The 12,009-nt window shown below is 43.3% G+C and overlaps 1 protein-coding gene and 1 long non-coding RNA gene across 5 annotated transcripts in view; one reads left to right on the plus strand and one right to left on the minus strand.

Moving 5' to 3' along the window:
* Window positions 1-12,009, plus strand: part of SUCO (SUN domain containing ossification factor) — a 115,051-nt gene that overhangs the window by 27,015 nt on the left and 76,027 nt on the right. The window lies entirely within an intron of this gene.
* Window positions 736-1,709, minus strand: LOC138647355 (uncharacterized). Its single transcript, XR_011314949.1, has 3 exons — window positions 1,094-1,709; window positions 899-1,006; window positions 736-807 (listed from the first exon to the last, which is right to left on the minus strand). It is a non-coding gene; the product is annotated as an uncharacterized lncRNA (long non-coding RNA).

Consider the following 12,009-nt stretch of genomic DNA (forward strand, 5'->3'; position numbering starts at 1 on the left):
GCGTCGACCGGAGGAACGACAGGGCTCTGGCATGTTTGTATCTGCTCCTGCGTCCTCTAGATCCACTCGGGGCCTGCATCTCCTTATTAAACTCCCTCTTGAAGCGATCCCTGAGTGACCGCCACCGCACGATAATCCTGTTACCTGGAAAGAGAAAGCAAAAATTGGTTACTATACACCACATTAAATCATGCCTAACATAAGGTTATGAAGTGTGAATACTTACGCGCTAGATCCTGGGCCCCAGCATCGAGTTCCTCCCAGTTATCCATAACAGCACTGCACACTTCCTCCCATAGCCGTCGGGTGATTAACTGGTCAGCATGGCGGCGGTCCGACATGTTCCACAGCGGCTCCCGACTTTGTACTGCTTCGATGAGGGTGTTCACATCGATGCCCTCCTCTTCATCATCTTGTTCGGGAGCACGCTGTGAAGCCTAACAAAAAGATAAGAATAAAAAGGGAAAGATTACAACACATGAATTTTACATTTTACTAAACACCAAACCAAAAAAGGAACTTACTCTTCGGCGACCGCCGCGATTATCATTCCGACGACTATGGGAGGTGCTTTGAGGAACTCTACGTCGAGCCCCGGATTGTGAAGACTAATTTTAAAAAAAAAAATTAAATTAATAATGTTCTTTGATCGAGGCATATGTATTGTGTGCTGTGCTGAATGTTTGTGTTGGGTGTAGTGCATTGTATGTGAGGATCGGTCTGTTCAAAACTTACACTATGCGCTCCCGCTCCTTGTATTTCTCCACCCTGTCCGTCTCCTTCTGTTAGCCCCTCTGCTTCATATTCCTGTGAATACAGAATAAACACATAAAGGCTTAAAATACAATTGCCATTGTTGCACCAAAATAAAAAATTTATGAAGAAAAAAAATTAACACCTCAGTTTGCTGATGATGTGCTGGGGGGCTCTCAGAAGAAGACATTATGATCTTGCGTCTATCTTGGGTTGGTCGGTCCCTTGCTTGGGTCCTCTTGGTCCCTAGAATCTGTAAGCATAAAGGGAGTTCTAAGCTACTATACAAAAGGATAGATAGATAGATAGATAGATGCAGCTTTCAGGACTTTACACTTACATCTGTTTCCAAAACTTGGGGCTTGCGTATAGCTTGGGTCGGTCGGTCCCTTGCTTGGGTCCTCTTGGTCCCTAGAATCTGCAAGCATAAAGAGAGTTCTAAGCTACTATACAAAAGGATAGATGCAGCTTTCAGGACTTTACACTTACAACTTTTAAAAAAAAATGGGGAGCCTGCTTGTGTACGTCTTGGGTCAGTACCTACTACAGTACCTACAGTGCCAACTTATTTTTGATTTCCCCCACCACAAAAGAAAAAAAAAATTCTACCGTCAAACTTGATGCACAAGCTGCCAAACCCTCTACCTCCTGTTTCCCCACAAAAAAAACCCCCAAAAAATCCCTTTAAAACAACACCAAAACTACTTAGAACTTGATATGCGCAATGCGCATGCTGGTAAAACCCACCTAAACAAAGTTTAACCTTATAAAAAATGTTCCTCATTCGAAATTAAAATACCAATCCCCAAAATTGTTAATTATGATTACCCTACAGTTTGTATTTTCTAAAACCAGATAACATATTCTATAGCAAAGATTTGCATTACACATTTGTATATATAACCTTTACTGCATGTTTACCCAATATTACATTTATCTTGAAATGAGACTACTGACAGTTTTGTGAAATTTTTATTACTATATTTTTTTAAATTTTCTTTTTTTAGGGTACAGTAGGAGCTACACTGCTCTTTATTTGAAATACAAGTACATTATGGAAAACCACAAAGATGCAGAACACATCACACATCATTTATACACACACACAAAACAAATTTTACACCACAGCTATTTAACCCCTTAAGCCCCGAGGGTGGTTTGCACGTTAATGACCGGGCCAATTTTTACAATTCTGACCACTGTCCCTTTATGAGGTTATAACTCTGGAACGCTTCAACGGATCTTGGCGATTCTGACATTGTTTTCTCGTGACATATTGTACTTCATTTTAGTAGTAACATTTATTCGATATAACTTGCGTTTATTTGTGAAAAAAACGGAAATTTGGCGAAAATTTAGAAAGTTTCGCAATTTTCCAACTTTAAATTTTTATGCCCTTAAATCACAGAGATATCTCACGCAAAATACTTAATAAGTAACATTTCCCACATGTCTACTTTACATCAGCACAATTTTGGAACCAAAATTTTTTTTTGTTAGGGAGTTATAAGGGTTAAAAGTTGACCAGCAATTTCTCATTTTTACAACACCATTTTTTTTTAGGGACCACATCTCATTTGATGTCATTTTGAGGGGTCTATATGATAGAAAATACCCAAGTGTGAGACCATTCTAAAAACTGCACCCCTCAAGGTGCTCAAAACCACATTCAAGAAGTTTATTAACCCTTCAGGGGTTTCACAGGAATTTTTGGAATGTTTAAATAAGAATGAATATTTAACTTTTTTTCACACAAAATTTATTTCAGCTCCAATTTGTTTTATTTTACCAAGGGTAACAGGATAAAATGGATGCCAAACATTGTTGTACAATCTGTACTGAGTACGCTGATAGCCCATATGTGGGAGTAAACCACTGTTTGGGCGCATGGCAGAGCTCGGAAGGGAAGGAGCGCCATTTGACTTTTAAATGCAAAATTGACAGGAATTGAGATGGGACACCATGTTGCGTTTGGAGAGCCACTGATGTGCCTAAACATTGAAACCCCCCCACAAGTGACACCATTTTGGAAAGTAGACACCCTAAGGAACTTATCTAGATGTGTGGTGACCACTTTGACCCACCAATTGCTTCACAGAAGTTTATAATGCAGAGCCGTAAAAATAAAAAATCATATTTTTTCACAAAAATTATCTTTTCGCCCCCAATTTTTTATTTTCCCAAGAGTAAGAGAAGAAATTGGACCTCAAAAATTGTTGGCCAATTTGTCCTGAGTACGCTGATACCCCATATATGGGTGTAAACCATTGTTTGGGCGTATGGCAGAGCTCGGAAGGGAAGGAGCGCCATTTGACTTTTCAATGCAAAATTGACTGGAATTGAGATGGGACGCCATGTTGCGTTTGGAGAGCCCCTGATGTGCCTAAACATTGGAACCCCTCACAAGTGACACCATTTTGAAAAGTAGACCCCTTAAGGAACTTATCTAGATGTGTGGTGAGCACTTTGACCCAACAAGTGCTTCACAGAAGTTTATAATGCAGAGCCGTAAAAATAAAAAATCTTATTTTTTCACAAAAATGATCTTTTCGCCCCCAATTTTTTATTTTCCCAAGGGTAAGAGAAGAAATTAGACCTCAAAAGTTGTTGTGCAATTTGTCCTGAGTGCGACGATACCCCATATGTGGGGGTAAACCACTTTTTGGGTGCATAGCAGAGCTCGGAAGGGAAGGAGCGCCATTTGACTTTTCAATGCAAAATTGACTGGAATTAAGTTGGGACGCCATGTTGGTTTGGAGAGCCCCTGATGTGCCTAAACATTAAAACCCCCCACAAGTGACACCATTTTGGAAACTAGACCCCATAAGGAACTTATCTAGATGTGTTTTGAGAGCTTTGAACCCCCAAATGTTTCACTACAGTTTATAACGCAGAGCCGTTAAAATAATTTTTGTTTTTTTTTTCGCAAAAATTATTTTTTAGCCCCCAGTTTTGTATTTTCACAAGGGTAACATAATAAATTGGACCCCAAAAGTTGATGTCCAATTTGTCCTGAGTACGCTGATACCCCATATGTGGGGGGGAACCACTGTTTGGGCGCATGGCAGAGCTCGGAAGGGAAGGAGCGCCATTTGGAATGCAGACTTAGATGGATTGGTCTGCAGGAGTCACGTTGCATTTGCAGAGCCCCTGATGTACCCAAACAGTACAAACCCCCCACAAGTGACCCCATATTAGAAACTAGACCTCCCAAGGAACTTATCTAGATGTGTTGTGAGAACTTTGAACCCCTAAGTGTTTCACTACAGTTTATAACGCAGAGCCGTGAAAATAAAAATTCTTTTTTTTTTTCACAAAAATGATTTTTTAGCCCCCAGCTTTGTATTTTTACAAGGGTAACAGAATAAATTGGACCCCAAAAGTTGTTGTTCAATTTGTCCTGAGTACGCTGATACCCCGTATGTGGGGGGGAACCACTGTTTGGGCGCATGGCAGAGCTCGGAAGGGAAGGAGCGCCATTTGGAATGCAGACTTAGATGGATTGGTCTGCAGGCGTCACGTTGCATTTGCAGAGCCCCTGATGTACCCAAACAGTAGAAACCACCCACAAGTGACCCCATATTGAAACTAGACCTCCCATGGAACTTATCTAGATGTGTTGTGAAAACTTTGAACCCCCAAGTGTTTCACTACAGTTTACAACGCAGAGCCGTGAAAATAAAAAATCCTTTTTTTTCCCACAAAAATGATTTTTAGCCCCCCAAATTTTTATTTTCCCAAGGATAACAAGAGAACTTGGACCCAAAAAGTTGTTGTCCAATTTGTCTCGAGTACGATGATACCCCATATGTTGGGGTAAACCCCTGTTTGGGCGCACGGGAGAGCTCGGAAGTGAAGGAGCACTGTTTTACTTTTTCAATGCAGAATTGGCTGGAATTGAGATCGGACGCCATGTCGCGTTTGGAGAGCCCCTGATGTGTCTAAACAGTGGAAACCCCCAATTATAACTGAAACCCTAATCCAAACGCACCCCTAACCCTAATCCCAACTGTAACCCTAACCACACACCTAACCCTGACACACCCCTAATTCTAATCCCAACCCTAATCCCAACCGTAAATGTAATACAAACCCTAACCCTAACCCTAGCCCTAACCCTAGCCCTAACCCTAACCCTAATGGGAAAATGGAAATAAATACATTTTTTTTAATTTTATTATTTTTCCCTAAGGCTAGGTTCACATTGCATTAGGGAAATCCGTTTAGCACTAGCGGATTGCGCTAACACAATGTCTTTTTAGGTGTCGTGTTTAGTGGTCGCGTTAACGTCCCCGCTCTGGAAGATCGGGGATCGGACCTCGGGCGCGCCGCGGACGCTGCAAGCAGCGTCTGAGGCGCGCCACAAAAGAACGGCACCTTGCTAGCGCGAGCCGAAAATGGCACGCTCTAGCGATGCGCTACACCCGAAAATCACATTGCTGTCAATGGTTGTGCTAACGGACCCGTTGCACGGCGTTAATTGTGACATTTTCGCCGTGCAACGCTGTCCGTTAGCGTTAACCCATTAACGCAATGTGAACCTAGCCTAACTAAGGGGGTGATGAAGGGGGGTTTGATTTACTTTTATAGCGAGTTTTTCATATCGGATTTTTATGATTGGCAGCCGTCACACACTAAAAGACGCTTTTTATAGCAAAAAAGTTTTTGCGTCTCCACATTTTGAGACCTATAATTTTTCCATATTTTGGTCCACAGAGTCATGTGAGGTCTTGTTTTTTGCGGGACGAGTTGACGTTTTTATCGGTTACATTTTCGGACATGTGACAGTTTTTGATCGCTTTTTATTCCGATTTTTTGTGAGGCAGAATGACCAAAAACCAGCTATTCATGAATTTCTTTTGGGGGAGGCGTTTATACCGTTCCGCGTTTGGTAAAATTGATGAAGCAGTTTTATTCTTCGGGTCAGTACGATTACAGCGATACCTCATTTATATCATTTTTTTATGTTTTGGCGCTTTTATACGATAAAAGCTATTTTATAGAAAAAATAATTATTTTGGCATCGCTTTATTCTCAGGACTATAACTTTTTTATTTTTTTGGTTATGATGCTATATGGCGGCTCGTTTTTTGCGGGACAAGATGACGTTTTCAGAGGTACCATGGTTATTTATATCCGTCTTTTTGATCGCGTGTTATTCCACTTTTTGTTCAGCGTTATGATAATAAAGCGTTGTTTTTTGGCTCGTTTTTTTTTTTTTTTTCTTACGGTGTTCACTGAAGGGGTTAACTAGTGGGCCAGTTTTATAGGTCGGGTCGTTACGGACGCGGCGATACTAAATATGTGTACTTTTATTGTTTTTTTTGTTTTTTTTTTATGTAAAGAAATGTATTTATGGGAATAATATTTTTTTTTTTTCTGCTTTATTTAGGATTTTTTTTTTTTTTTTTTTTTTACAAGTGTGGAAATTTTTTTTTTTACTTTTTCACTTTGTCCCAGGGGGGGACATCACAGATCACCGATCTGACAGTGTGCACAGCACTCTGTTAGATCGGTGATCTGACATACAGCCGGGCAGGATTAGAGCTGCAGCTGCAGCCTGATCCTGACCCGGAAGTGCTCCCTGCAGGACCCGGATGCAGCCCGGCGGCCATTTTGGATCCGGGGACTGCAGGGAGAAGACGCTCGGTACACGGTGAGCACATCACCGTGTACCGATCGTCTCAGGGAAGCCCGCAGGGAGCCCCCTCCCTGCGCGATGCTTCCCTGCACCGCCGGCACACCGCGATCATCTTTGATCGCGGTGTGCCGGGGGTTAATGTGCCGGGAGCGGTCCGTGACCGCTCCTGGCACATAGTGCCGGATGTCAGCTGCGATAGGCAGCTGACACCCGGCCGCGATCGGCCGCGCTCCCCCCGTGAGCGCGGCCGATCGCATATGACGTACTATCCCGTCCATGGGAATTAAGTCCCAGGTCACCTGGACGGGATAGTACGTCATATGGGATTAAGGGGTTAAAATACCAGCATAGTATGAAAAACATATAAACAGGGCAGGCAGGCACACGCACGCACACACAGCCACCTTCTGTCTGTCCTCCGGCGTTCTGCTTCTCTGCCCTGTGTGAGCACAGCGGCCGGAAAGCAGAGTGGTGACGTCACCGCTGTGCTCTGCTTTACGGCTGGCTGGCGCTCACAATGCAGAGAAGCAGAGCACGGGGACAGACAGCGGAATTTACCTTTTTTTTTTTTTACTTTTACACTGGTAACCAGGGTAAACATCGGGTTACTAAGCGCGGCTCTGCAGTTAGTAACCCGATGTTTACTCTGGTTACCGGCATCGTTGGTCGCTGGAGAGCGGTCTGTGTGACAGCTCTCCAGCAACCAAACAGCGACGCTGCAGTGATCCGGATCGTTGTCGGTATCGCTGCAGCGTGTGACGGTACCTTTAGTAAATACATCAAAAATCAACATTAACCAATATGGCATTGACAAATGCACATGCAACCAACAAGATGCACACAAACATACCTGCAAGCAGAGTCATAACGCAAGCATAACACATGAACAGGCGTAATATTGACGAAGGCATAATAAGGTGCAGGCACATGAACACATACATACAAAAGCACACAGCAGTACAAAAATACACACACACACACACACGGCCATCAGTCCTCCAGCTGGAGCTTGATATATTCACAGTGGCAGGCCTCGGGGTGGATCTGGACTGTAGCAGGGCACTGGCTGTTGCAGGACGACGGCAGGCCTCAGGTTGGATTCAGGTTTTAAAAGCTCTTGCTGTACTCAGTACGTCATACACAAATGCACACACACACACACACACACACACACACACACACACACACACACACACACACACACACACACATACACACATGCACGCTGGATGTCAGTACTCACATGGCTGTCTCAGGCAGGGTCTGGCTGGCACGGCCTCTCTGGCTGGCTGGCAGGGCCTCTCTGGCTGGCTGGCAGGGCCTGGCTGGCAAGGTCTTGCTTGCAGGGTCTGGCAGTGTGTCTCTGGCTGGCAGGGCCTCTCTGGCTGGCAGGGCCTCTCTGGCTGGCTGGCAAGGTCTTGCTGGCAGGGTCTGGCTGGGTCTCTCTTGCATTGAAGGGTCTGTCTTGCTGGCTGGTACATTTGGGAATGACCTGTCCTTATATAGTTTTTGGGTTGTCTGGGCAAAGTATCCACTTTTTGGAGCATGCTCAATCAAAAAAAGCGGATTGAGGCGACGGATCCGCCAAAAAGCGGATCGCGACGGATCCGTCGCCCATAGGCGCCCATTCTAAAAAAAGGCGGACACGACGGATCCGCCGCGGTCCGTCTTTTCGGCGGCGCCAAAAAGCGTTACAAAGTCCGTCAATGTCTAGACAACGTCCGCCAAATATCAACGGATCCGTCGCATGGCGGATGGAACGGACGACCATCCGCCACAATCCGTCTCTAATGCAAGTCAATGGGAAAATAGCGGATCCGCCAAAAAAAAATGGCGGATCCGCCATTTCATGAAAATGGCGGTTTTTGACTGACGCCGAAAGACTGAAGTGTGAAAGAGGCCTTAGACACTGCTTGAAGGGGTTTATGAAATTATGATCAGTCAGCTATTCGGAGCTTCACCTCACAAAAAACATAAGGTTGGGCTAATGCTACTTCAGTGGCTTTCCTGAAAAACACTCTTGCAGTGGAGAAGTAAGACTCCTATTTGTCACAAGTGGGGAAACTGTCTGTAAAGAGGGTATGTGACCGTACAATGCCTCTCTGTGGTCACCTGAATATCTCCATGTGTGCGTTGTTTGTGACTTGGACTCAGGAGAACCTCCTTGTGTGAGATCAGCCGGTCCGTCTGTCCACCCACTATACCTGATCTGCTTGGCTTCTACTACTGGGGACAAATCCCATTGCAAATATTCATTTTGAATCATCAAATGCAAACAAGAAAACTGACTGACTCACTGGTTCCTAATGACCTATAAGGCACACCTACATTGTCCATGCTAAGTAGAGGGTTTCCAAGCCCACAAATGGCAGACAATGGTATAAAACAGTGTAAGAGATGATTTTAACCATGCCAGTCCCCTGCCATCTCCGTGGCTACTTTCATCTTGCTGATACAGAGTGATGGGCTACCAAACAATGGCCACTAATGTCAATGATGAAGTCACTTGTCAAGACCTCAAAGACCAGTGAGATGACAGGGAAGCATGGCAATGGCATTTTAATGGTGAGCTATTACGCCATTCATTATTTTATATCAAAGCTATTTGTAAACTCTTTTATTGGACTGGAAAACCTTGTTAATGTACAGCTAATGGCATGTAGCCAAACCTCCAACTGCTCTAGCCAATAATTTTTTCTTTAGTGGATGAATATTATTTTCTGCATATATTGAGCCTCATTGTCCATTGCCATCCTGAAGCTTTTCCCCTGCCAGTGGGAGATATTTTGGTCATAGCAGAACAAATTGGTGCCATCAATGGAGTACATAGACTCCATTAGTACCTGTAATCTGTCAATAGAGCGGACAAGGGGGTTGTGTATTAAAGTGGTTGTTAGACTGCGCCACCTTACGACTGCAGATTGCTGAAAGATGAGTGCGCACACCGCATGCAATACTTCTGTGTTCCCGGTGCAAGTGCGTGTTGACGTGATATCCAGCGTTTTGGTTGACTCGTCTCTCCTGTGCTTCTCTCCATGTTCAGTTGAGACTGGTAAGAATTGAGTCCGCATGTGACCAAAACTATGAAAATTGTATTCATGTGATCACCCACTGGCATGGTGAATACAGAGGAGTGTTGACAGTGTGGTATGCGCACACTGACACCGTTCTCCGGACTTATCCCTTTAGCCAGATAACTTCTGTAACTGGATACAAATAAATGAGTGTTCTTCATTGTGGCCATTTTCATTCCTTTTTTTTTCTTTAGGCTTCTTTTACATTTTTTCTCTTCCTACATTTTTCTTCCGTAAAGAAAAGCCGTATCTAGAGTTTTAAGAGGAGTTTTCGAAAGAAATGAAAAACCTACATCTAAAGACACAAACTTTTAGCTCAGCATTTAATATTCTCCTATTTGCTCAGTTAATATCTGGTGATGGCGAGTTTTGCTACAGTAAAATCGTATCATTTTTGGCAAAGGGTTATTCTCTGTAGGGTCTCGGGGAAATAAAAATTGTTGCGTTAAGTAGAGAACATGGAGGCAGATTTCTCTAGTTGCAGAATATACGGTTTGGTACTGTAGTTGGCTACTGGTTATATTCCAGTACCTAAGCTTTTTGTCTATTATGTGATGGCTTTGCTTGCTTTACCATAAAACGCCCTCCACCAAGATCTCCGACATCTCTAATAAGATGGCGATCATCTGTAGGCACAAGAACCTCAGCGTGGTATGGTCGGCTATTTACGGGTTTATTCTCTCCATTGAGAGTATCTTGAATACGGCCACGTTTACACTTTTGGCTTTAATGAGTGGGACCTTTCCTAAGCATATAATCAGTCCGTGTTGTCCAAATGCAACACACTTGGCCTACAGACATCACACTGACCAATGCAATTACCTTCTCTAGTTCACAAGAACGTTTTTACAACCGGACCGATGTTCTGCATCTAAAACAATTGCCACATTCACTACTTCTGAGGTGTATTTCTGATTAGACTCGCCCATTGTCGGTCAATGATTGTGCAAAAATCTGATCACATGTGGGTTGCCACCTGTGTGGAATACGTTTTCTTTTTTATAGGTCCATTGTCCTTATTAATACAGACTGCGTTTGTCTTATGAAATTATTCATATAAAAACCAGATGCCATACAGAAGTAAAAAAACGGACATGTGGTTGACAATACGGATGACAAATTGGCTGAATTTTCTGTATTTTGCACCCGCTGGTGTGGACCCGGCCTCAGTGTGAGGGTCTTGGCACATCAGCCGTGGGTGAACATTAGGACTATTTGCTATGGGCTATTTCCAGCCGACATCACACAGGACAGAAATTGTTTCCATTATGATCCAGTGCATGGGGTGTAGAGTGTCTGCATACGTGATCACTGGTGTGACATTTTGGGTTACATGTCATTTTAACTCTTTCCATTATGTTTTTTTTTGCTTTGTGATAGTGGACATTTGCTTTTATCCAACAAATCTAAGCCACTTAGTTTTATAATAGGCCTTCATACTGCCCACTGATGGTGTAGATCTGTGCTACCCCTAAAGGTACCGTCACACTCAGCAACTTTACCACGAGAACGACAACGATCCGTGACGTTGCAGCGTCCTGGATCGCGATCTCGTTGTGTTTGACACGCAGCAGCGATCTGGATCCCGCTGTTACATCGCTGGTCGTAGCTGGAAGTCCAGAACTTTATTTGGTCGTCAGGTCGGCGTGTATCGTCATGTTTGACAGCAAAAGCAATGATGCCAGCAATGTTTTTACATGGAGCGAGAACGATAAGTGAGTCGCCGTTACGTCACTGGATCGCTCCTGCATCGTTCTGGAGCTGCAGTGTTTGACGTCTCTACAGCGACCTAAACAGCGACGCTGCAGCGATCGGCTCGTTGTCTATATCGCTGCAGCGTCGCTTAGTGTAACGGTACCTTTACTTTGGATAAGTATGAAATCACAGATCCAGAAACCATCATAACATGGTAATCCTTCAAAGATCACTCAAAATTTCTAGGGACACTACCCTGTGAAGCTCCCCATAGACATTCAAAAACGCAAAATGGAGCATAATAATCAAAGAAAATTACAAAATATGAGAATTGTGCTTTAATAATTAAAAACATATAGTAACAATCAATTACACATATTAGAACATGAATATCAAAACAGAGCTATTTGAATACAGGATGCAGATGCACCAGTAAAAAGTGTCCCATACCGGACATTAATGAGAATGGATATTCAAATATTAGCGAAACGCGCGTAGGGGCACGTGTCTTCATCAGTGGACACGTAGATGGGTAAGAGCAACTAGTGGGAACATTTGCTCTTCTAGTACATGTTTCACTATTGGGTCATTGACCTATTTAAAGTTTGGGATATCTACTCTGTGGTAGTTATGAGCTTTGCCCCCTTTAATATTGACTGATGCACTGTCACTTTACTTTTATATACATTTCTTAAAGGAGTCCTTTTCAGACTCTTTTTTTGAATATCCATTCTCAGATTTAATGTCCTTGATGGGACACTTTTTACTGGCGCATCTGCACCCTGTATTCAAATAGCTCGGTTTTGATATTCAAGCTCTAATATGTGTAATTGATTGTTACTATAT

Source organism: Ranitomeya imitator, chromosome 8 (assembly GCF_032444005.1).
Source record: "Ranitomeya imitator isolate aRanImi1 chromosome 8, aRanImi1.pri, whole genome shotgun sequence".
Classification (NCBI taxonomy): domain Eukaryota; kingdom Metazoa; phylum Chordata; class Amphibia; order Anura; family Dendrobatidae; genus Ranitomeya; species Ranitomeya imitator.